This window comes from Nyctibius grandis, chromosome 1 (genome assembly GCF_013368605.1).
Source record: "Nyctibius grandis isolate bNycGra1 chromosome 1, bNycGra1.pri, whole genome shotgun sequence".
Taxonomy (NCBI): domain Eukaryota; kingdom Metazoa; phylum Chordata; class Aves; order Nyctibiiformes; family Nyctibiidae; genus Nyctibius; species Nyctibius grandis.
This window is the reverse complement of record NC_090658.1, coordinates 25,636,979-25,658,933: the sequence shown is the minus strand read 5'-3', so window position 1 is coordinate 25,658,933 and position 21,955 is coordinate 25,636,979. Positions and strand designations below refer to the sequence as shown.

The 21,955-nt window shown below is 47.5% G+C and overlaps 1 long non-coding RNA gene across 1 annotated transcript; it reads left to right on the top strand.

Annotated features, from left to right (window-relative positions):
- Positions 1–861: 861 nt before the first annotated feature.
- LOC137671752 (uncharacterized) lies at positions 862–21,259 on the top strand. Its single transcript, XR_011049450.1, has 4 exons — positions 862–1,034; positions 2,581–2,774; positions 8,343–8,408; positions 21,017–21,259. It is a non-coding gene; the product is annotated as an uncharacterized lncRNA (long non-coding RNA).
- Positions 21,260–21,955: the final 696 nt, after the last annotated feature.

Genomic DNA, 21,955 nt, shown 5'->3' with positions numbered 1-21,955 from the left:
ATTTGTCATATTTTTGTAGTGCTTGTTTTCCCTCAGCAAAGCAGTTTTTCGTTCACTGGGAAGATCTCCTTCCTGCTGTTTACTTCAAATCCAGCCAGCCCACCCACACAGAAGTGCACTATGAGCAAAAAAGAGAAAGTTCATTCAGTCTTTAGCAGCAGTCCCCAGCCTTTTGTAGCTGAGGCTTATTTGTGAAATACTGGCAATGTTACCTTGCCTTCTCTGGTGAATATCTCTTTCTCTCTGCCCCCACTGTCAGGCTGCCCCTTTCTCCCTCCACATGCTATTGCTGGGTCATGGGAATGTAGATGTGGTGCTTAGGGACATGGGAAGTGGTAGACTTGGCAGTGCTAGATTAACAGTTGGACTCGATGATCTTAAAGGTCCTTTCCAACCAAAACAATTCTATGATTCTGTGGGGCTGTGCCCAGCAAGGCTTAAATGCTTGGATTTGATACCTTAGCTGCTGCGGGGTGTGACCTCACCCAAGAGTGATGCCATCAGGGACCACCGATCCAGAAGGTTAAAAAAAATCAAACTCATAAAATAGTATCCTGGGTCAATAAAAGAGGTAGATACTTGGATATTGTGTTCCAGGGCACAGCTGGATGAAGAACACAGTATGCAGGTCTTTCTCATGTAAACCTGTTAGATAGGACTATTGCAGAGAGGGTTGTACCTCATCAAGGACTTTTGCCTTGCATAAACATACCACAGTGTTATTGCAAGGATAACTCTTCCTAAAGTGAACAGCCTTTCTCCTGTCCCCTTATACAAACTCCTGAGTGACAGGCCTGTTCCTGTATCTGAGTAGGCTCTGATGTTGTTTTTTTGCATTCCTTCCCTCTCTTAGGAGAAGATGACAGTTGCTACAGTCTAGTAAAACCTAGAGATCCTGAAGCCGTAGAAAACAGAATCACGGGGTGCTACAATGCCAGGAGTGGAAAAATGTTGCTTAAAATTAGTATTAACTAAAGTAAAGGAAGAAATTTAAGACAAAAAAAATAGGCAGAAGCAGTGACTTCAGATAAAAGGTTTGTATCATGGCCAAATATTTATTGTGGATGAGTCCTCAATTTCAAAGGACTCTAGGAAAGCAATAGAAAATGTTTGCTTCACTGTCGGGAGGTGGAATGAGTTACCTACTAGGAGCACTATACCCCTAACCTCGATGGCACTAGGAAGTAAAAACCTACAAATCTTTCTTCCTTGCGGCATGCACTGCCCACTCAGTGTGGTCAGCTTTAAATGCTTATTCCTTCTGATATACTGTAGTCAGTGGAGAGAGGCTGATCCTTGTGTACTTCAGAGCATCCTTAACCCTGATGCGGTGGGTATAGTTAGCTATGGCCCTCAAAAACACTCATACTCATGGAGACTATCCAGAGCACAATAACCAAATAACCTTCCAGCCATGACATATCCTCTTCTCTCTGAAACATCCTGTAAGCTGGGGATTCAGAGCATGCACCACAGTAGCTGGCAGAACCACTGATGGTTTTACCCCTGTGCATCAGTGGTAAGCAGCAACAGAAAACCTGGTATGCAATTTTTAAAATGTTATTGCTTCCTTCTTGCCTTTCTGTTCCCCATTATAAAGAGTCATTTAACAGAAGTATAGTGGTCTGTTTAATTGCTGATTATCTTAGCTGCGCACCTTAACTAAGCAAATATTAGTTCCGTATTTTTAGCGTTACGAGTGAAAATGATGGAAGTGCCATGAAATATTCAGCCAAGAAACAGATGTAGAAAGGCAAGCTGAACAGCAAAAATTCCAACACAGATGGTCATGATAAATTAATTGAAGACACTAGGGTGCAGGGGGGGAGATGCAAAAAAATGCCATGGAGCCTGAAAGTAGACAGATGTCAAAAATTTCTGTGATTATGCGCTTAATTGCACTCCCTGTGATTGCTTGATTCCTACTGTACACTATTAACAAACAATAATCTCCCAAGGACATTATCAAGGTTGTTGGCTTTTAAAATGACCACATCTCAAAAGCTGACACAGTCCATAATGTCACCTTTACAGGGGTAATAATTCTTTAAGCATTGATTTTCATTATGTGATGAAAATTCCTCTAGTACTAGAGACATAACTGCTTTCACACCATATTTGCAGGGTTTTAGCCTCTGCTTTACCCAAATATGTGTTATTTTCTCTTACACTGTTTGATGCAAATCTGACAGCTATTGACAGATTTTCATTAGTCCCAGTGGGCTTTGAATTATTTGTTCTCTTTCATCCAAAAGTGGATTTTGTACTGTCCAAAATTCAGTACAACAGGTATTTTGCCATTGAATTCATCAGGACCAAGACTTTGTCCATACTCTGAGTTTGTTCCAGGGTCTACTGAAATCAATGGAGGGATTTGAGTTGATTTGAAAGGGAATTAAAAAAAAAGGGGGGAGAGGGAAGGAGGAAGATGATAATGCTGCAGTTTCTTTTAATACAAATACAGAGCATATAGGGAATCTAATTGTTACTCCATACAGTGTATAACCTAATTATATCACTGAAACTTTATGGGATGTATTGTGCAAGACATACTAACTTTATCAGATACATCCCCTTTAGGAGAGATCAGTAGGAAGCAGGAAGAAAGAAGACAAGGATACCTATGAAACTGCTTTGGTGATTCGAGACTGGAGAACACAACAGCAGGAAGATCCTCTGGAGGCAAGACTGAAAACTCAAACAAGTCCCGGTGGGATCACACTGTTTATGTAGTGCCTCCCAAGGAAAGCTGTGCCAGCTCTTCCCACTTCAAGGTAGAGAGAGCTCTGGAGGATGCCCATATCCTCAGTGGGTCTAACAGACGTTCCTTTTAAACACTTAAGAAAAGATGCAGGGTAAAAAATCTCCCCGTCACTACATCCTAAGACCTTAAAGCCTACATCCCACAGTTCAGGAAATAGGATCACCCCTTTCCCATTGCCAACAACCACTTACAAATAAAGGTTTCTGAAATAGTAGTGTTTCAGAGGGGAGCACCCTGTGGGCATTTGAATTAAGCCCGCATTCCCTGGGATATCACTTATATCCACAGATTCTTTCCACAGCATGTGGAAAGCACTGGTATCTAAGCAGGTTTCAACCCAGCCCCTTGCACCGCTTCACCAACCTGCCGAGCACTCAAACACTGGCCATAAGCACCAAATGCCTTTTGGCACAGCTGGAAACCAAAGCTGTCATACTGCAACCCTCATACTGTCTTGGCCCTGGGAAGGTCTTTCCCTTCAGGGAGGCTGCTCCCCACTTTCCCTGTACTTTCTCCACTTGAGTCTGCAGACAGAGGGGTCTGCTGCAGAAGCTGCAAGAGCTGCTCCGGCTCAGCTGGGCTGGGAAAAGTGAGGCACAGACACAACAGTTTACCCATTCCTGCACACCAGGTTTTGGACAGGCTAAGTGAGTGTGCTGCCTCTACTGCCTCCTGACTGCGTATTTAAAGCCTGGAGAGCCTGAGTGTTGCAGGGGCGAGGGGAGATTTTAGTTGCTGCTTTGTGGGTCACGAACAAGCCATTAAAGTAGGATCGCAAGGGGAGGGTGGGAAACTGGGGAACCCCAGTGTGAGTTTGGTTTTTCAGATCGTATCAAACTTGTTCTCTTTAAAATGTGAATTCTTAAGGTAAAACTTAAGATAAATGTCTTGAACATAATTCCTTCAGTTAAACGCCCATTTTCCATAAGATATGTAGCATTACCCACCCACAGACCTGTATTTCTTTCAGTGTGGGAGGTCAGCATTTGAAACTCTAATCCCACAAATGCTGAGATTTATTCTAAATCTAGAGCCTGTGATTTTTTAATTTTTTTTTTCAATTTCATTTGAATTCAGCCTAACAATTGCTCTTTCCTTACGGCCAGCCCCAGGCCACTCCATTCACCCATTACCCAGCATTATGCTGAGAGTATCAGCAACCAAAGACACTACATGCCACAGGGGAACTTCACCGAGGAAGGTGTTAAATGCAGTAATTTAGCAATAGCACATGTTTTCAGTCTCTCAAGCAGACAGTCATCTATGGAAGCAGATGCATCTAGTAAATTGTATTCACAACACGTAGAGAGTCAGTTCAATCAGTGCTGAGACTCTGTGCCCACGAGTGAGTTGTAGTATCTCACTGTGTCATGGTCCTGCACACCACTGATAAGTAAAACTCCATACCTGCAGCATGAGGCAGCAAATGCAAGGGAACATACAGAGGCTGTTGGGCAGCAGCTATCAATATATATTTGAAATAACTCAGGCTCAGCCTAGATGAGATCTTCTAATTTGATGCTTATCTGCCACCCCACCCTTCTGTATGGCAGAAATCCTTTTGAGCCTGCCAGTAAAATGTTCTACATCATAACTCAAAATATTAATTATTTGACAAGCTAGTGCTCATTTTCTTATCATTGCAGCTGTTGGTTTTCTGTTGTGATTCTAAACGGTTAAGCAAGCTGTATACTAGGAGGAGTAATCTGCTGTAATACGCTGTGGTCTGATGCACGCACCTAGATTGGAGTGTTACTTAAGCTTTAATCCCCAGAGAAATCAGTGATTACCCACAGGAGACAAATGGAGGGCTGTTTATAGTATAGTTGCTAGACAACAGCACACCATTTAAAGTCTATTTGTCCAAAGATTAACTGCATTTCAGAGGCTAGCAACTTTTCCGACAACCAGTTTATGAAAAACAAAGTTTAAGACATCTAGATTTTCAAAAGAGAACAGAGTATCCCAATTATTACTTGGCATTTGCAGTGACACAGGGAAACAGTGAGTGTGGTGCAGACTGTAGAGGAAGGGGCTCCTAGGGCTTAATCTGCAGAGAAGAAATGAAGGACCAGCACAGTGGGGACTACGCACAGGTTCCTGCAAACCCCCTGCCCATATCAGGTATGCATTTCCCCAACATTTATATAGTAATGCCAGGCAGCTGCTTTAAATCCTTTCATTCACCAGCTCCCTCAGAGAGCAGAACCAAAAATAGTAAAAAAAGCCAAAAAGTGTACGATTGAATCCATCACTTTTTCGCCCTTTTCCTCTCCAATGCGCTGGAACTACCTTTGTTCCTTTTGGCAAAGGGGGAATATGTAAATGGCGCAGAGCTGGGCTGCATTTATCAAGATCTGTTTGGATCTATGCTCAAATACAAACTCCATTGCTAATGTCTGACTTAACTGGTGTTTCCTCATTTACTGCAATGCTGTCATACTTAGTTTTGCCTCTTCTTATAGTTTTTTATTGTCTCTTTGACCACATTGTTTTTCCCTTCTTCCCAACACAGAAAACGAAGCAAGGAAGGAACACAGGGGCAGGGGAGGGGGTCCTGTGTGTAGCAGGAGCAGAGGGACAAGAAACCCAAAAGAATCTCAGAAAAGCAAGATTTTCCTGATCTGTCCTACAGATCCCTTTTTTGTTTTTTAAGAAGCAAGTGTCTGGATTATATAGTTTTTGCAATATATGGCCTCTGTGTTGCTTGGAAACTTTCTGAAATAATCTTGGGTTTTAGCAGAGAGGGAGCTGTTCAAAGTGTACGTGAGTGCTTCAAAATCCAGTCCTCTTAAATTATCTTATCAAAGCCTGGTCAGTGCTCTTTTGTGTCTTCTTAACATATGGCAACAAGACTGCCACTTTCCCTTTTCTTTTTGCAAAGTCCACATAGGACCTTACAGGCCCATGGTGGCTGAAATGCCTTTTTCTGACCTCTTCTTCCACATGGAGAAATTCAGCAAGTTTGCGCAACTGTCCCACAATTTGCACAGAATAAAAACCTCCAACAAACTTCCAGGCCTTATTCTTGCTGCCCACTGACATTTGGGGACTATTTGTGTGGTGAAAGTGTATTCCCTCAAATAAGGTTTTAAGGATAAGGTCCACTTTGCTGCCAAATGAAGGCAGGACCAGCTCTAAGCCTAGCAGTAAAACAACAAGTAGGGACCAGCAAAACAGTGCTGACTTACCCATCCCCCTGCTGTGGAAGCCCAGGTATTGAAGGTGGCCACCGCTGGTGGCGAAGCCTCCTCCCAGCAGCAGCAGCTGGTGTCAGTGGCCTCCCTGGGCCCCACAACAGCAACATGAGCAGTGTCACCTCCCCAGTGTGCCCCCTTCACAGCTCCAGATCATCGGCTGTCCCAAGCATAGGGAAGGACTTTCCTGGAGAAGCTACAAGGCAGATATGGCTGATGTTGGACAGGCTTGAGCATGCATAGAGCTGCAGGGGCCGGGGAGGTCACCTCACCCACCACTGGCGCTGGGGCAGCATGAAGCACATGGTGGCCATCCCTGACAGGTCTTCATCTAATCTATTCTTAAACCCATGATGGCAGGGTTCCTATGGCCTCCCTTGACTACTAGCTGTGCTTCACAAGTTTCACAGTAACAACATTTTTCTTCATAGCTAGCACAAGTTCTCCTTCACACAAATTAACCTGATTTGTCCTCATCTTACAGCACATAGATGGAGAGAACAACTGCCACAGTAGAATACCTGTGACTTGTATTTATCTCATAACCTGCTGTGACCCCTGAGTCTTACTTTGCAGTACTTCTGCCACTTGTATAGTTGTACCTTCCTAAATATATTGTTTCACCTTCATCATTACTGAATTTCATTCTGGGCCATTTCCCCTGTTAGTCCAGATCATTTTTAACTCTGACCCTCACTCCAGGTGCTTTCAGTCCTTTCTGGCAAGAAGGTCATTGCAAAATGATATAAATATATTCTCCAGTCAGTCCCCACTGGACACTAATAAAAATATCCAGTCAAGCCAGGCTCATAGCACATCCCTGTGAGACTTTATTTGAAATTACCTCCTACACTGAGATAAAGGAACCAGAGAGAGCTCTGAGAGTGGTTTTTCAGCCAGCACTTCTTTGTTATGGTACTTCATCTACACCACAGTGTCCCTAGAGCATCATTAACTTTTAAATTGTTGCACAGAAGTCTGTGCAGCTGAGAGCAGGATTTGGCTTGCATACTACTAAGATATGCTGTTCTGGTCCATGCTGTTTCAACAGCCATCAAGATGAAGACTATCTGTTCTTAGCTTGAGGAATGGCATAAGGCACAGCGCTGCAAGAAAAGCAGAGAAATACAACCCCGAAGCACTGCCTTTTTGTGAGACAAAGGCAGTCAGGGCCAACCGTAGCTCCCAGGCCACCCATTTAGACATATATACACAAAGCCTCCCAAGTGCATGACAAAAAAATGCAGAGAAAGATTTGATCCTGGATTATCTGCAGGAACTTGAAGGGACAAATGGGAACCAATATGGACTTCACTGAAGATTTCTTCCCTGTAGAAGAACCAGGCAAATTGCACCCACTGTACCAGAGCATTTTGTTTCTTTTCTATGATTAGTGTATCAGGTAGAAAATTCAGAACATGCAGGCTCTGGTTTTGCGAGGTACTGAGCTCCCTATGTCCCTTACCTACCAGGAAATCCCAGAAAGTGAGGGATTTTGGTACCTTATGCCCAATGTGGGAAACATTAGTTTAGTAGGTGGGATCATTTGTTGAAATAAAGGAACTGGAGCTGCTGAAAAGCTGAGGACTGGGTGATCAGGCAGCTCTGCGAGCAAGACAGAGGCAGTCTGGAGAGAAAATGTAGAAGCAAAAAGTTCTTTTCATATGCAAAAGCTGTCCACCCCCTTATATCAAGAAAAGACAAGCCATTCCCTCGTGGAAGTTACCAAAAAATACTGAACATCTCTGTTCAATATTGCATTCAATTAATTCTCTGTAAAAAGACAGTCTCTGTCCCACCATACTCACTTGGCCTCTCCATGGACTTAAAGAGGAAAAAGAGGTTTGAAGGGCAGCAGTGGGTACCATTCCTGGTCCAGTCGCTGAGACGGTCGCTCTCCGCACCCCCCATTTGCAGTCCTTGTGGTCTGGAGAGAAAGGCCACGTGTGGAGCTGGGCACCGAGACTGAGCCATGCTCCCAGGCTGGGGCCCTGTCCCTCGCAGGGGATGGAGGTCCTTCGTGGCAGTGGGCACACAAACCTGCACAGCTTCTCCCACGGCTCTGCCTGTTTGGAGGTGGATGCCACAGCTGTGCTTACCAAGGGCTGACGGTCTGCAAGTGGTGCTGGTGCTAAATTCACACCAGTTACTTTCTCAACTCATGGCTGTCCTGGAAAGGAATGGTTTAAAAATGAAAGCCTCCTTTCTTTCCTCAGTACTGGTATTACTGTGAAATGGTAGCCTGCTCAGAGCTTCCCTACCAGGAGGAAGAGAGCAGCTACTGCAAGGATACTTTTATTCTGCTCTAAGACTGCTTTTTCCCAATTCTCCCAAATAATATATTCTGTAATATTCAATGATGTCTTATTTTTTTCATGCAGACAAGCCTCAAGTGCCAGCAAAAGATGAAACAGAAACCTGAATGACCAGGCTACCCTTTTGAAGAGGTAAGGCTAGGCGCTGTTGTCTCTGAGGACCCGTTTGAGCAGCAGGCAGCAGAGCTAGAGAGATTCCCCTGGAAAATTACTGACAAAAAGCAAAATGCAAAACAAATAACCCGTTCCACTTTCAACTGCTTATTGTTAAAGTGAAATCACCTGTCAGCAAGGACATAAACACACAGTATGTTGTCCATGCCTGGCAGCTCGTATAGTCTTCATTTTGTGAGCAGAGTCCAGCACAGCTTCCTGCGGGCAGTGACCAGCTTTCTTTGACAGTCTCAGTGCTTTTAACAGGGAAGTGCACACACTGCTGAGGGGAAATGTAACTTCTAGAGTGAGATTTTAGTGGCAAACAAGCTACAACATTCAAAGCAGAGGGTCCGACTGCTACCTTAGCTTTCCCTTCTGCTGCTGTTAGGTTGCACCAGAAAGGAAACCATCCTGCTGGTGGTGGTCTGTGAAGGGTCTGCACAAACGGCCGTGATGCTGGCTCTGAGGAGTGGGCTGCATTTTGGCAGTGGCAGGTTGACCCCTTGGGTTATGGTGCCCAGCAGCTAGCAGCCTGCTTCCTTGCAAAGTGGTATGTCTTCCTCACTGCCTCTGAATGTGGACACCACAGCTTGTGGCACTGGCCTCTCTCCACTGCCCAGGGGTGTGTGCATGTCTCCCTGCCCAGGCTCCCAGCCGGTCCCTGCATCTATTGGAACAGCTGAGCCGGAGAAATGAGCCTTGTCTCTGCCTACTTTGCCTTGATTTTCTGATATGCTTATGAATATCACAAAGTAACACTCTTGATGTATGGAAATACCAGCCCCAATCTCTTCAGTGCCTGTATGGGGACACTGGTCCTCAGTTGCTCTGTCTTCCTCCTCTTGGTCTTTCATAACCTAAGACTCATTAAAGGCCTCCCAGTAACATGGAGACAGACCATGGCGACCTTGGGATCTGTGCTGAGTTACGATACAGACGGCTCTGGTTCCTCTTCAGAGGTCAGCCTTACATCCTCATATGAAACGTGGTGTGGAGAGGCTCTGGGGCCGGACAATGATGCCCACACTGAGCAGCCACCTCGCAGGTAGGATGGGTCCTGCACAGCTGTGAAGCTGCTCCATTTTCCCAAGGGCTGAACTGCCCTGTGCAGAAGGAGCAGGTGGATAAAAGGTCTTCTTAACATCTTGTTGCTGATCTAGTGATTATGAAGGAGCAGATAGGCTAAAATAAACAGAGCAGCAGCAGTTAGTACTCTATTGTGAAAGAAAACATGCATGCATGTGAGGGAGACTGAGTCCCACTCTAGAATGTCAAACAGCAGACCTGTGACTTAATGTCTCAGGTTTTTTTCATTTCGATGAAGTACATTTCTGATGGCCTCAGTTCAGTAACTATTACCCTGAGGGACTTGATATTCAGCTTAAGGAATACCACCACAGTTGTGTGGACTTCACTCTGTTCACACCAGCACGGGATCTAACACGTGTACATCAGAACAGTCTCTGGCTTGGGATGCCTTCACCCTCTCTTTACTCTACTTTCAGCCTTGCTCTGAGCAAATCCTCTGTGCCTGTCATACACTCAAGCTTTAGACTGGAGATGAGCTCAAAGCAGAAGGTCAGATTTTAACCCAGCTCAGCCACAGGGATTTGAGGTCTCTTTTTTTGCTGCAAATATTTATCCAGCACATTCCTGATGCTTTTGGGAGATAATGACAGAAGATTACAATGATTATCATGTCTGCGAGGAGTGGCTTGTCATGATTCATAAAACACAGCTCAGCCAGAATGAACCTGGTCCTGTACCAGTAGCTGAAATGCAAGGAAGCTGAAGCAGAGAAACACTGATGCGTTTTCAGTGACAGGTCTACAGGAGGATTAGTTCTGTGATGTCTGAGTCCAGCGTTCCAGAAACTGCCTGGCCTGTGCAGAATAATTCATTAACTCTGCTGAAAACCTTTGCTCTGGATTTGAAAAGAGACACAGAGAGTGGCCAAAAAATCACATTGACTCATGGGGCCCAATCCTTGGCATTGAACTGATGTTCATCGTATGCTAGCAAGAGAAAGCTGGAAGGTGGAGGTGGGCACCCATGAGCACTATGACACTTTATAAAGTAGCAGGGCCAGCACTCAAAAATGGCTGAGGCGGTACCACAAGGGAAAGGAGAAAGAAAGAAAGATTGAGTTGCAGTAAGCTGAAGTGTTCACTGAGCTTGTACAACAGTGCTTCTTTCCCTCCCTGCCCCGTCATGCCATACTGGTGCTTGACAAAGACAGATAAATGCGTTTTTGAGTTATGATACCAACTGTAATGAAATCATAACACCAGCGAGGAATGCTGTTTTCAGCAGACGTGCCGGTCAACTCTCACAGGGGTTTCAGAATCCTGATTCAGATGGCTCTGTGACACGATTTACCTGCACATTTATTCTTTAAGGTGTTTCCTGGCTATTGGAGCTATTATTTGGCTCAGTGGGTGGTTTATTTATTCTTTATGGAAGCTGTAACTGTCCACAGAACTGGTCTTCTTTCCAGTGACCAAACATGTACCATACGGAGAGCTTCTCGCCTGCCATCTGCTCCAACCTGACTGGGAGGGACCAGCTGCAGAGGCGGCAATCATTCAGTTTCCACTGACACTTAGTCCTTGAGGTCTCTGCTGATTGCCCATAACAGTCCAATAAGTCTTACTTGTGATGTGCACAACCATCCCATAAGAAGAGGATTAAGACCATCTGTCTCGTTAATGGCCCAGATTCCTAAATGGTGATTATGCACTGCAAATACAGGTAGCTCCTCTGAGGTTCGCACAACCCTGACAATTTATGACAGCCAAGGATCTGGCCACTTCTCTGAGCCAGCACTTAACAGATGCAATGCTACAGTCTTCTGCTTGGCTGAGAGCACTGGCACCCCTTACACAGCCAAATGTAGCGTGACTGGGATAGTGTTTTGGCAGAGGTCAACCAGTACGTAGCAAGTGATGTGCGATGTGAGGGATGAGAGTCTGTGCACAGCTGGCGCCTGGCATGTTGCTTACCTCGTGCCTGAGAAATGTGAAGTCCTGGAATCTGTAATGACCGATTCTTCTGTAATAGCAGGAGATGATTAGCATTGTTTGGGATGATTTAATGATGGACATGTCTAGGAAAGGGCATTCCACGCACAACAATTTTGGGACCTGATTATGTACATTTAGGTGTCCTCTAGGTTAGGCTTTGGGCTAAGGAATAAGACCTCATGTCACTGGGTAAACTGTATTTCAGCCACTGCAGGAGTCAGGACTTGTGATGGAGGAATTGAATGACAGCAAGGCACAGAGGCAGGGAATTAGTCTTTCAGGTCAGCAAAAGAAGAAAGTAATAGAAATAACAAAGATAGAGTGGAGTCTCATTGCTGCAGATTGCACTGCATGGCTGTGGAGCACCTTGTTTTAGCAATCTCAATGCAATAGAAAGAGCAGGAAATCGAGAGCTCCTGCTGTCCTCTATTACCAGCTCTCACTCCCACATGCCCTGCCATGCACAAACCTGCAGACACACACCTGGGGGGGTTTAAACACGTATTTAGCAGCCATCTTGAAGGGGGCAAAATACAAGGGTTGCAGACATCTGGTTTTAATAAGTGTGCAATGAGGAAACTTGAAAAGAGGAAGCTACTGACTCAGAAGTAAAAGGTGCTCAACTATAAGATGGTCTAATGTCTTTAAAGTTAAAAAAACAGTGCTCCTGTTGTTTTGATAGCAGGTTTTAGATTAGGCATCTACTCAGGCATTGCTCCAAGTGAGTGTGTGGGTCACTTCAGAAAAATGGTTGTGGAAAGCCAAACCCTCCTTTCACTCTGCATGCTGGCTGCAAGGAAGAAACATCAGGCGCCAGTCCTGAGAGGAGACCTCCTCTCTGCTGCAGACAGCTGAAATTGCGCTGGAGCCAGCGCCGCTGCCCTGCCTCATATTAAGAGCTCAGCTTGGTCTAATGAAACTGTCTGTGTGGAAAGCAGCTCCTGTGCACAGCTGCGTCTGCTGCCTGGCAGACAGGACAGCCCAGCACCAACTCACCAGGGTCTGTGAGACCACGAACACAGTGGGGTGGGAGTTACCTGCATCCCTCCAGCAAGGATCCCCATTGGACCACGGTGACAGGTGGGCCCCAGTCTCTGCTCTGGCGCATGAGTTAACACAAAGCTGTCCTGTATCCCCCGGCCTTTGGGAGGGAGCTGTCACCTGGAAGTCACAATCACGAGCCCAGGGAAATGTGAAGGAAATATCCTTCTTCCTCCGGCATCTCAGTCTCCCTGGGTTCTGTGAACACGAAGTCCCTCCTCCCAAGTGTTTTTCTGGGGGAGCTGGTCACATACTACCCCAGGTCCTGGTGCTGCAGAGTAACAGGATGCAGTATGGGCTGACCAGAGAGGGGCTCAGCAACCTGCAAGTTACAGGGGTGCAAATTGTGTCAAACCACAATTATTGAAAAAAACCCCTCCATTTATTTCTTTATAATATTTTGGACAACATGTCAAATGATTTCACATAACTCAGGAAAATGCCAGTGCCATTTACCAATAGCAGGACCATCCAGAGCTTTTTGAGGCACTGGTAACGTCGCCTTGACTGAGTAAACAGTCTGTTATTCTCACTGGAGCGTAACTCTAAAAACAGAGGCAGATGTGTGGAGGTGTGAAAAGCAGAATGAGGGGGATGAGTCACTGCTCACCCCAATGAGCTGGCCAGGGAGTCCCAGGCATGACAGTTCTAAGCACAGATGAACTTCAGCAGTGGATGAAGTATTTTTCATTCATTCATTCATTCATTCCTAACATCACTGCTTTTGCTTCCTGTGACTCGCAGAAGTTTCAAAGCTCTTTGAGAAAGTTAAAAACTATGTTTTCAAGGAAGGGAGCGTATTTTAGGCACCGATGCCTTTCAACTGCAGTCACCACTGCCTTTGAAAGGAAAATAGCTATCAAACCAAAGAGGAGCTGAGCTCCCTGCACTCCAAGAGAGTTTGGGATCAAGCGTGGGCTGATCTCTGCAAGCAGAGGTGAGCTGCCAGGAGCGCTGACATCTCTCTTCCTACGTAGGAACAAGGCAGGGCCCGGGAGCAAGCAGCCTTTCCTGATGTAAATCAGGTTAGAGGTGACAATAAGCAAAACAGTCGCAAATCTTGATGATCTCTGTCTATCAGTAGCATGTGTCTTCCACATTGCTTAATGTGATTGACAGTTTCTGCTGAAAACAAAAAGCCCAACAAATATTACAGATCAAAAGTGAGCCACTGCATAGAGCTGGAGGAAGGATTTGGCCCTGGCCAGCACTCCCTGTCAGAAGCACCAAAGGCACACAACAGCGTTTAAGTGAACAGGAATAGAGACTGCATTGCTAGAAGCAGGGCAGTTCTACTGCAAGATCATCCACCCCCCCACCGTGGACAAACTTTCAGCTGTTTTAAAATTTCTACTGCTCATTCTGAACATGGCAGGTGTAAGCACCAAGACATCTCTTCCTCCCACAGCCTGCTTCACCACCAGGAAAAACCCTGGTTCACAGTTACCTTCGAGCCTGTAACCAGCTATTTAACTTGAGCTGCTAGAAACAACTTAAAGCTCAGGCACCAGGCACCACCTGTGTCTGAACATGTCTGTACCAGGTTACTAACGCAATGTCCTCGAGCACTGCGCTGGAAGGAGCTGATGTGATAGCAAATACAGATCAGCTTTGCCTTTGGTCTGTCCTTAGGAACAGTCATTGCTGTTAATGCTGGATCATGCCTCCTTCGACCTGGCATGAAAACTTGCATGCAACGACTGCTTGGAGACTGCACCATGACTAAAGCTGGTTTCAACTGGCACACATTTTTTGGTCCTAGTAATGTGATGTATAGACATTTCAACCTGAGGAGGAAAAGCAAGTCCAAGCTTCACACAGAATCACAGAATCACACAGAATCACAGAATGTTAGGGATTGGAAGGGACCTCGAAAGATCATCTAGTCCAATCCCCCTGCCGGGGCAGGATTGCCTAGACCATATCACACAGGAACGCGTCCAGGTGGGTTTTGAATGTCTCCAGAGAAGGAGACTCCACAACCTCTCTGGGCAGCCTGTTCCAGTGTTCAGTCACCCTTACAGTAAAGAAGTTTTTCCTCAAATTTAAGTGGAACCTCCTGTGCTCCAGCTTGCACCCATTGCCCCTTGTCCTGTCAAGGGATGTCACTGAGAAGAGCCTGGCTCCATCCTCTTGACACTTGCCCTTTACATATTTATAAACATTAATGAGGTCACCCCTCAGTCTCCTCTTCTCTAAGCTAAAGAGACCCAGCTCCCTCAGCCTCTCCTCATAAGGGAGATGTTCCACCCCCTTAATCATCTTTGTGGCTCTGCGCTGGACTCTCTCTAGCAGTTCCCTGTCCTTCTTGAACTGAGGGGCCCAGAACTGGACACAATACTCCAGATGCGGCCTCACCAGGGCAGAGTAGAGGGGGAGGAGAACCTCTCTCGACCTGCTAACCACACCCCTTCTAATACACCCCAGGATGCCATTGGCCTTCTTGGCCACAAGGGCACACTGCTGGCTCATGGTCATCCTGTTGTCCACTAGGACCCCCAGGTCCCTTTCCCCTACACTGCTCTCCAACAGCTCTGCCCCCAACTTGTACTGGTACATGGGGTTGTTCTTGCCCAGATGCAGGACTCTACACTTGCCCTTGTTATATTTCATTAAATTTCTCCCCGCCCAACTCTCCAGCCTGTCCAGGTCTCTCTGAATGGCTGCACAGCCTTCCGGCGCGTCAGCCACTCCTCCCAGTTTTGTGTCATCAGCGAACTTGCTGACAGCGCACTCTAATCCCTCATCCAAGTCATTAATGAATATATTGAATAGAACTGGTCCCAGAACCGACCCTTGCGGAACTCCGCTAGACACAGACCTCCAACTGGACTCTGTCCCGCTGACCACTACTCTCTGGCTTCTTTCCTTCAGCCAGTTCACAATCCACCTCACTACCCGATCATCCAGACCACACTTCCTCAGTTTAGCTGCGAGGATGCTGTGGGAGACCGTGTCAAACGCTTTACTGAAATCAAGATAGACCACATCCACAGCTTTACCATCATCTATCCACCGGGTAACATCCTCATAAAAGGCTATCAAGTTGGTTGAGCAAGACTTCCCGTTGGTGAAGCCATGTTGACTGCCCCTAATGATCCCCCTATCCTTGATGTGCCTAGAGACAGCACCAAGAACAAGTTGCTCCATCACCTTTCCGGGGATGGAGGTGAGGCTGACCGGTCTATAGTTACCCGGGTCCTCCTTCCTGCCCTTTTTGAAGACTGGAGTGACATTCGCTTTCCTCCAGTCCTCAGGCACCTCTCCTGTTGCCCATGACTTAGCAAAGATGATGGAGAGTGGCCTAGCAATGACTTCCGCCAGCTCCCTCAGCACCCGCGGGTGCATCCCATCAGGGCCCATGGATTTATGGACATCCAGGTTGCTTAATTGGTCCCTGACCCAGCCCTCATCAACCAAGACAGATTCCTCCTCTATCCTGACTTCTTCTGAGGCCGCAGGGGTCCAGGGATCCTCAGGACAGCCTCCAACAGTATAGACAGAGGCAAAGAAGGCATTCAGTAACTCCGCCTTCTTTTTATCCTCTGTCTCCAGGACCCCCACCTCATTCATCAGTGGGCCTACATTGCCTCTAGTGTTGGCTTTACCTGCAATGTATTTGAAGAAGCCCTTTCTGTTGTCCTTGACCTCTCTTGCAAGGTTTAATTCCAAGGAGGCCTTAGCTTTCCTAGTTGCCTCCCTACATCCTCTGACAACAGACTTATATTCCTCCCAAGTGGCCAGCCCCTCCTTCCATGATCTGTACACCTTCTTCTTCCACTTGAGTTTGCCCAGCAGTTCCCTGTTCAACCATGCAGGTCTCCTGGTACCCTTCCTTGACTTCCTACCTGTTGGGATGCTCTGATCTTGAGCTCGGAAGACGCAGTCCTTAAACGCTAACCAACTATCTTGGGCCCCCTTACCTTCTAGTACCCTGTCCCATGGGATTTCCCCTAGCAATTGCCTGAAAAGGCCAAAGTTGGCCCTCCTGAAGTTCAGGGTTGCGATTCTGCTAGCTATTCTGTTCCTGCCACATGAGATCCTGAACTCTACCATCTCATGGTCGCTACAACCAAGGCTGCCCTCAACCTTCACCTCTTCCACCAGACCCTCCTTGTTAGTGAGGATCAGATCCAGCAGCGCTCCTCTCCTAGTTGGCTCATCCACCATTTGCATCAGAAAGTTATCATCAATGCACTGGAGGAACCTCCTGGACTGAGGATGGCTGGCTGAGTAGGCCTCCCAGCAAATATCAGGGTAGTTGAAATCCCCCACAACCACCAGGCCCTGTAATTGCGAGACTGCTCTCAGCTGCCTGTAGAAGGCCTCATCACCCTCCTCATCCTGATCTGGTGGCCTGTAATAGACACCCACAACAGTATCACCCCTGCCAGCCTGCCCCTTAATTCGCACCCACAAACTCTCAACTCGCTCCTGATCCGCCTCTGGACAGAACTCAATACATTCTAGCTGCTCACTCACATAAAGAGCAACTCCACCACCTCTCCTTAGTGGCCTGTCTTTCCTGAACAGGACATAGCCATCCATGACCACATTCCAGTCATGCGAGGCGTCCCACCAAGTCTCTGTAATTGCCACTAGATCATAGCCCCCCGACCGAACACGGATTTCTAACTCCTCCTGCTTATTCCCCATGCTGCGTGCGTTGGTGTACAGGCATTTCAGGGAGCGAGCTGGGCACACCGATTTCATCCCAGATTCACCCCCTGATTTCACCCCAGGGGGATGGGGGGCCTCCTGGTCTACCTCAACACTAGAGCATTGCCCCAGTGGTGCAAGCCCAGCTACCACCCCATCCCCCTTCGAATCTAGTTTAAAGCTCTCCGAATGAGCCCTGCTAATTCCTGTCCCAGAACCCTTTTGCCCCTACGACATAAACCTTTCCCATGTATCACTGTCACGCCTGTTGTCTTATAAAACCAGCCATTATCAAAGAACCCAAAGCCCTGCCTGTAGCACCAGTCTCGTAGCCAGGCATTAATAGAGAGAATCCTACTATTCCATCCCACGTCATCACCTGAAAATGGAAGGAGGGAGGAGAAAACAACTTGTGCCCCAGACTCTTTCACCAACCGTCCTAGGGCCTTGTAGTCTTTCTTCATCCCCCTCAGACTACGGGATGCAGCTTCTTCCCCACCTGTCTGGAAGATCAGCAGGGGGTAGTAGTCTGTGGCCTTCACCAGGTTGGGGAGTTGCCTGGTGATATCCCTGATTCGGGCTCCAGGCAGGCTGCAGACCTCCCTGTGATGGGGGTCAGCTCTGCCTATTGGGCCCTCAGATCCCTTTAGGAAGGAGTCTCCAACCACTAAAACTCTTCTCTTCTTCCTTGTGGAGGAGGTAGCTATACGCCTGTCAGGTTTTTCTGACTGTGGTGGGACCTCTGATATAGGTTGCCTCTCCACCACATCCCCATTGGACCGGCTGCATTCCACTAGGGCTTCATATCTATTGCTCAGAGGCACCTGTGGAGGCAAGGTAGGCAAGGAGGGCACTCGCCTTTTGCCACGGCCATAGACTTGTCTCCACTCACTCCTCCCCTCTAGGTTACTGTTTTCCACCTGAGAGGGGCAGAGTACAGGGGTCCCTCGATCCTGGGAGCTCTCCGGCAGGTGCTCCCATGTTTGTTGCAGGGAGGGCAGAGCCTGGCTCCACCAGTCTATCTCCATTTCAGCCTCCCGAATGCTCCTAAGCCTTTCTACTTCGGCTTGAAGCCTTTCAACCTGGTTTTGCAGCTGTGCCGCTCAGCCAAGCAGATCATCTACTTGCTCACAGCCCCCTGACACCACAGAGACGCTGTAGCATTCCCTGCAGCCTGCGACCTGCACCATCGCCTCCTTCCGTGGGAGCTCTGTCTGGGTTCCCACATCCATTTTGGTCTTCTTCCACCGGGTAGATACCATTGTTCTTCCACTGAGCTGGGAAATACCTGTTGGTGTATTGGTGTAAGCTTGGTCTAGAAACTACTGGTGAAGTCCTAAAATTAGCATTAAGCAGAGGAACTGTCTGAAAAATCAGAGTGGCGGCTTGTGAGTTGAAGACATCAAACTGAATGCCCAAGAATTTCTATCATCAGGTGAACTGCTTTGTCTGGCTGTGGGCAGGGCCCGTGCATCAGCTACACACCAGCCGACACACACGTGGATCCTCCAACTAAAACCAGAAACAAATTCACTTCTCGACTCTCCTCAGGTTTTTAAAAAACTATCTGTTTGATCCTGATGCCTCAAAGATAAAACTGAGAAGCTCAGGACAAGCAAACCGCCAAAGGAGTAGAATCTCAGAGGGAGTTTAGCCGGTTTGCGTGGCCGATCGATGAAAGACACTCACTGTTCGAACAGGTGGGAGCAGTGAGGGCCTCTTCATGATCCAGCAGAGAAAAAATTTCCCACAGCACCAAAATAGACAAACCAAATGTGAATGTGTATTACTCCCCAAATAGCACTGCCTCCCGTCCGTTAGATAAGGCACACTCCTAACCTATGATGGGCTGCAGAATCTGCCAGGGCGCTCTGCCTGCGGCAGAGATCCCAGCACTGTGTCTCCGGAGGGACTCTCGCTGGCTTTAGCGGGGTGGTGCTGCCTTAGAGCTGACCTACACCTCTCGCTTTTGCCAACCAGAGCAAGCTGGTTCCTTACAGCACGTGCCGAGACCATCACCCCATCTGTCTTTCTCATTCTGGCACTCTCGTGCAGATGCTTGGGCTCTTGCCAGGGCCGGTCTTTGTGCCATCTGAGCCAAGTCCAGCTTCATCCCAGAGCCAGAGACTTGCTGTGAAGGAAAGGAGATCACTCTTGCTCACATCTGGACTCCTTCCCTGGCTTGCTACCGAGGGTCACAGCAGGTTCCTGCTGACCTCTCAAAGCTCCCAGCAAAACCCCCCTAGCAGCCCCTCGTTTCCCAATGCCAGCGTACAGCAGCACAGGCACGCAGCCACCTCGTCTCTCTGGGTGATGTGGGGGGCTGTGCTGGGGCAGGCCACCAGCCCCACTTGTCCATGCCAGGGTCATGGAGTAACCATAAGCCTCCCTGGCACGGCAGGGAAGGACTGGACATCCCATGGAGCACAGCTTGGGGCCTGCAGGCAGGGGAGTGGGGCTGTGCTTCTGGCCAGATTTGCTTCAAGAGGGTCTTTGCGGGGAGGAGAAGCAAAATTTCCCTCTGAGTGAGCAGTGAGCAGGATGGCCCTGGCCAGGCAGAGTGCGCTTGAAGGACGTGAGGGCTGGACTGATTTGGGGTCGATCACTGCTTCTGCTGAAATTCCACGCACTTGCTGCAAGGTATTTTAATGGAAATTCAAAGCTTTGCAGAAGGACAGCTCGAATCTCGAGTGACAGAAAAATGACAGGCTAATTTTACATTTCATTTTTAGCAGCATTATTCTGAAGTGTAGGATAATGGTTAGCTGATTTAACCAGGTTCTTGCTTCAGGTAAGAAAGTCAGAACAAAGAACTACTATTTTTTTTTCTTTCTTTTTGCAATTTGTCATTATAATCCAGCAGCAACGTTCATATATTTAGCTAGATTTCCATATATAAACTTTTAATTGTCAGTGAACGGGATTATAAGAATAGCTTTGCTTAAAAACAAAACATAGCACAATAAATGTGCATTTAGTTAGGTTTGTGTGGTAACAAATAATTTCACTTTTAAACTCCATGCAATTTCAGTCACCCTCAGACTGCCTGAACGCACTGGTGTGCAGTCCTTTGGGATGCCCAGAAATGTACAGAAGCCAAGCCAAGGTGAGAGCAGCTCTCCCTGGCCAGACAGCCCCAAGGACAGAGTCCAGGGATGGATTCCTAAATGACGCAGGCTGCCCTAGGGAGGAGGTGTGGACGGTGTTCATCAACCAGGACGAGTGCAAGAAGGTGGATCCTTTCCAGATCCCAAGCCCATACTCTCCAGGTCCCAAGCCCATCTTCTCCATAGAGGGCAGCTGAGCTACTGCATCTCAGTCTCAGTGGGCTCCAGCTTGAGGGACAGAGGTGCACTCCCACTTTCTTTGGAATCACACCCAGAAGGCTCAGGTGCCAGCAACAGTCCCCAGCGGTAAACAAATTTGTGATTAAATGCACAAACAAAACTGCTAGTAGGGGTCATGTCTACATTAGGCTGAGGGTGGGGTGTGAGGTCATGTTAAAAACTATCTGTGTCTCTTGTGCTGTGATTTACACTGGGAGCAGGAATCTCCCAGGTGAACTGGGGATTGTTTGTCCTTAGCCCCAATCATAGCAAAGACGTAGTGCTCATCAGATGCTGGCCAGCTGAAAATCCCCTCTTTCCAACTGCCTCTTGGTAGGGATAGGGTGGAGATGGATGCAGAAGGCAAGCCTCCACAGCCCTTTCAGCCCCTCCTTTCCCAGTAAAGCCTGAGAGAGCTCCCGTGTTTCAAAGGTATTCCTCTCCTGTTATCCCTTTGTTAGATCCCATCAGGGTCTCTCAGCAGAAGTACAGGCACTAATGACACAGGCTTGACTACTGTAATTCTTCTTTGCAGGGCCTGCAGCTTAGTTCCTGCGGCACTCGCTGCTTTGGCAGAAGGGACCAGCATGTCGCATCCATCTCGGAGCACCCTCCACCCTGCACCCCAGCTGCGTGCCCAGCAGCGCTCCTCTGACTTGCAGCTGGCACTGGTGGCTTTCCAGGCCTTCAGCCTGCACTCACAGTTCCCAGGTTCCCACCAAGGGGTCTCAGATCAGCAGAGGAACAGACTGTGCTGCCCTGAACCATGGTGGAAGCTGTCCCCCCACCTTTCTCCAGTCACCTAAGATATGCTGACAGCTCTCCTGATAACATTTTAAAACTCTGAAAATCAATAACATTTATGTGGTTCACCAGTTCTGCTTTCTTTTCCTCTCTTCCATGGATCTGGTCTCCCTCCTTATAGAAAATCGTGTCTTTAGGATGTTGCTCAATAACACTTACTCTTTTACAGTAGCAAGATCCTTGTTAGTGAGCCAGTGAGTAATGATGATTATCCTGCCTACCTAGTGCTGTATGTTTGCATTTCTTTCCTTTCCTGATCACCTAGCCCTGTGTGCTAATCCAAACCAGACCTTTATTAGCAACATGAGCAAACCAGTGTCGTGTAGGCTAAGCTGGGCAGGAACATCATCTGCTCATTTACATGAGGTGCAGGGGTCAGACTTTGACCTGAGCTATGGCAGGTATAAGCCCTCTACACTCAAATTCCCTCAGAGTTCAGGAGAATTCAGAGTCTGACACACATCTCAGAAGCTGAGGTGTATGGTACAGTCAGGAGACAGGTGCTTTAGGGTGCCATGTCCCCTGGCCAGCCCTCTCTAGCTGCTGTCCTTCCTTTATCCATCTTTTCTGTTTGGTCTGAGATACATCCTTGGTGGCAAACGCCCTGTTGTGCACCATTTCTGCTCCACAACAGCACCGTCATTTCTAAGTGCCACTGGAGCATAAGCAG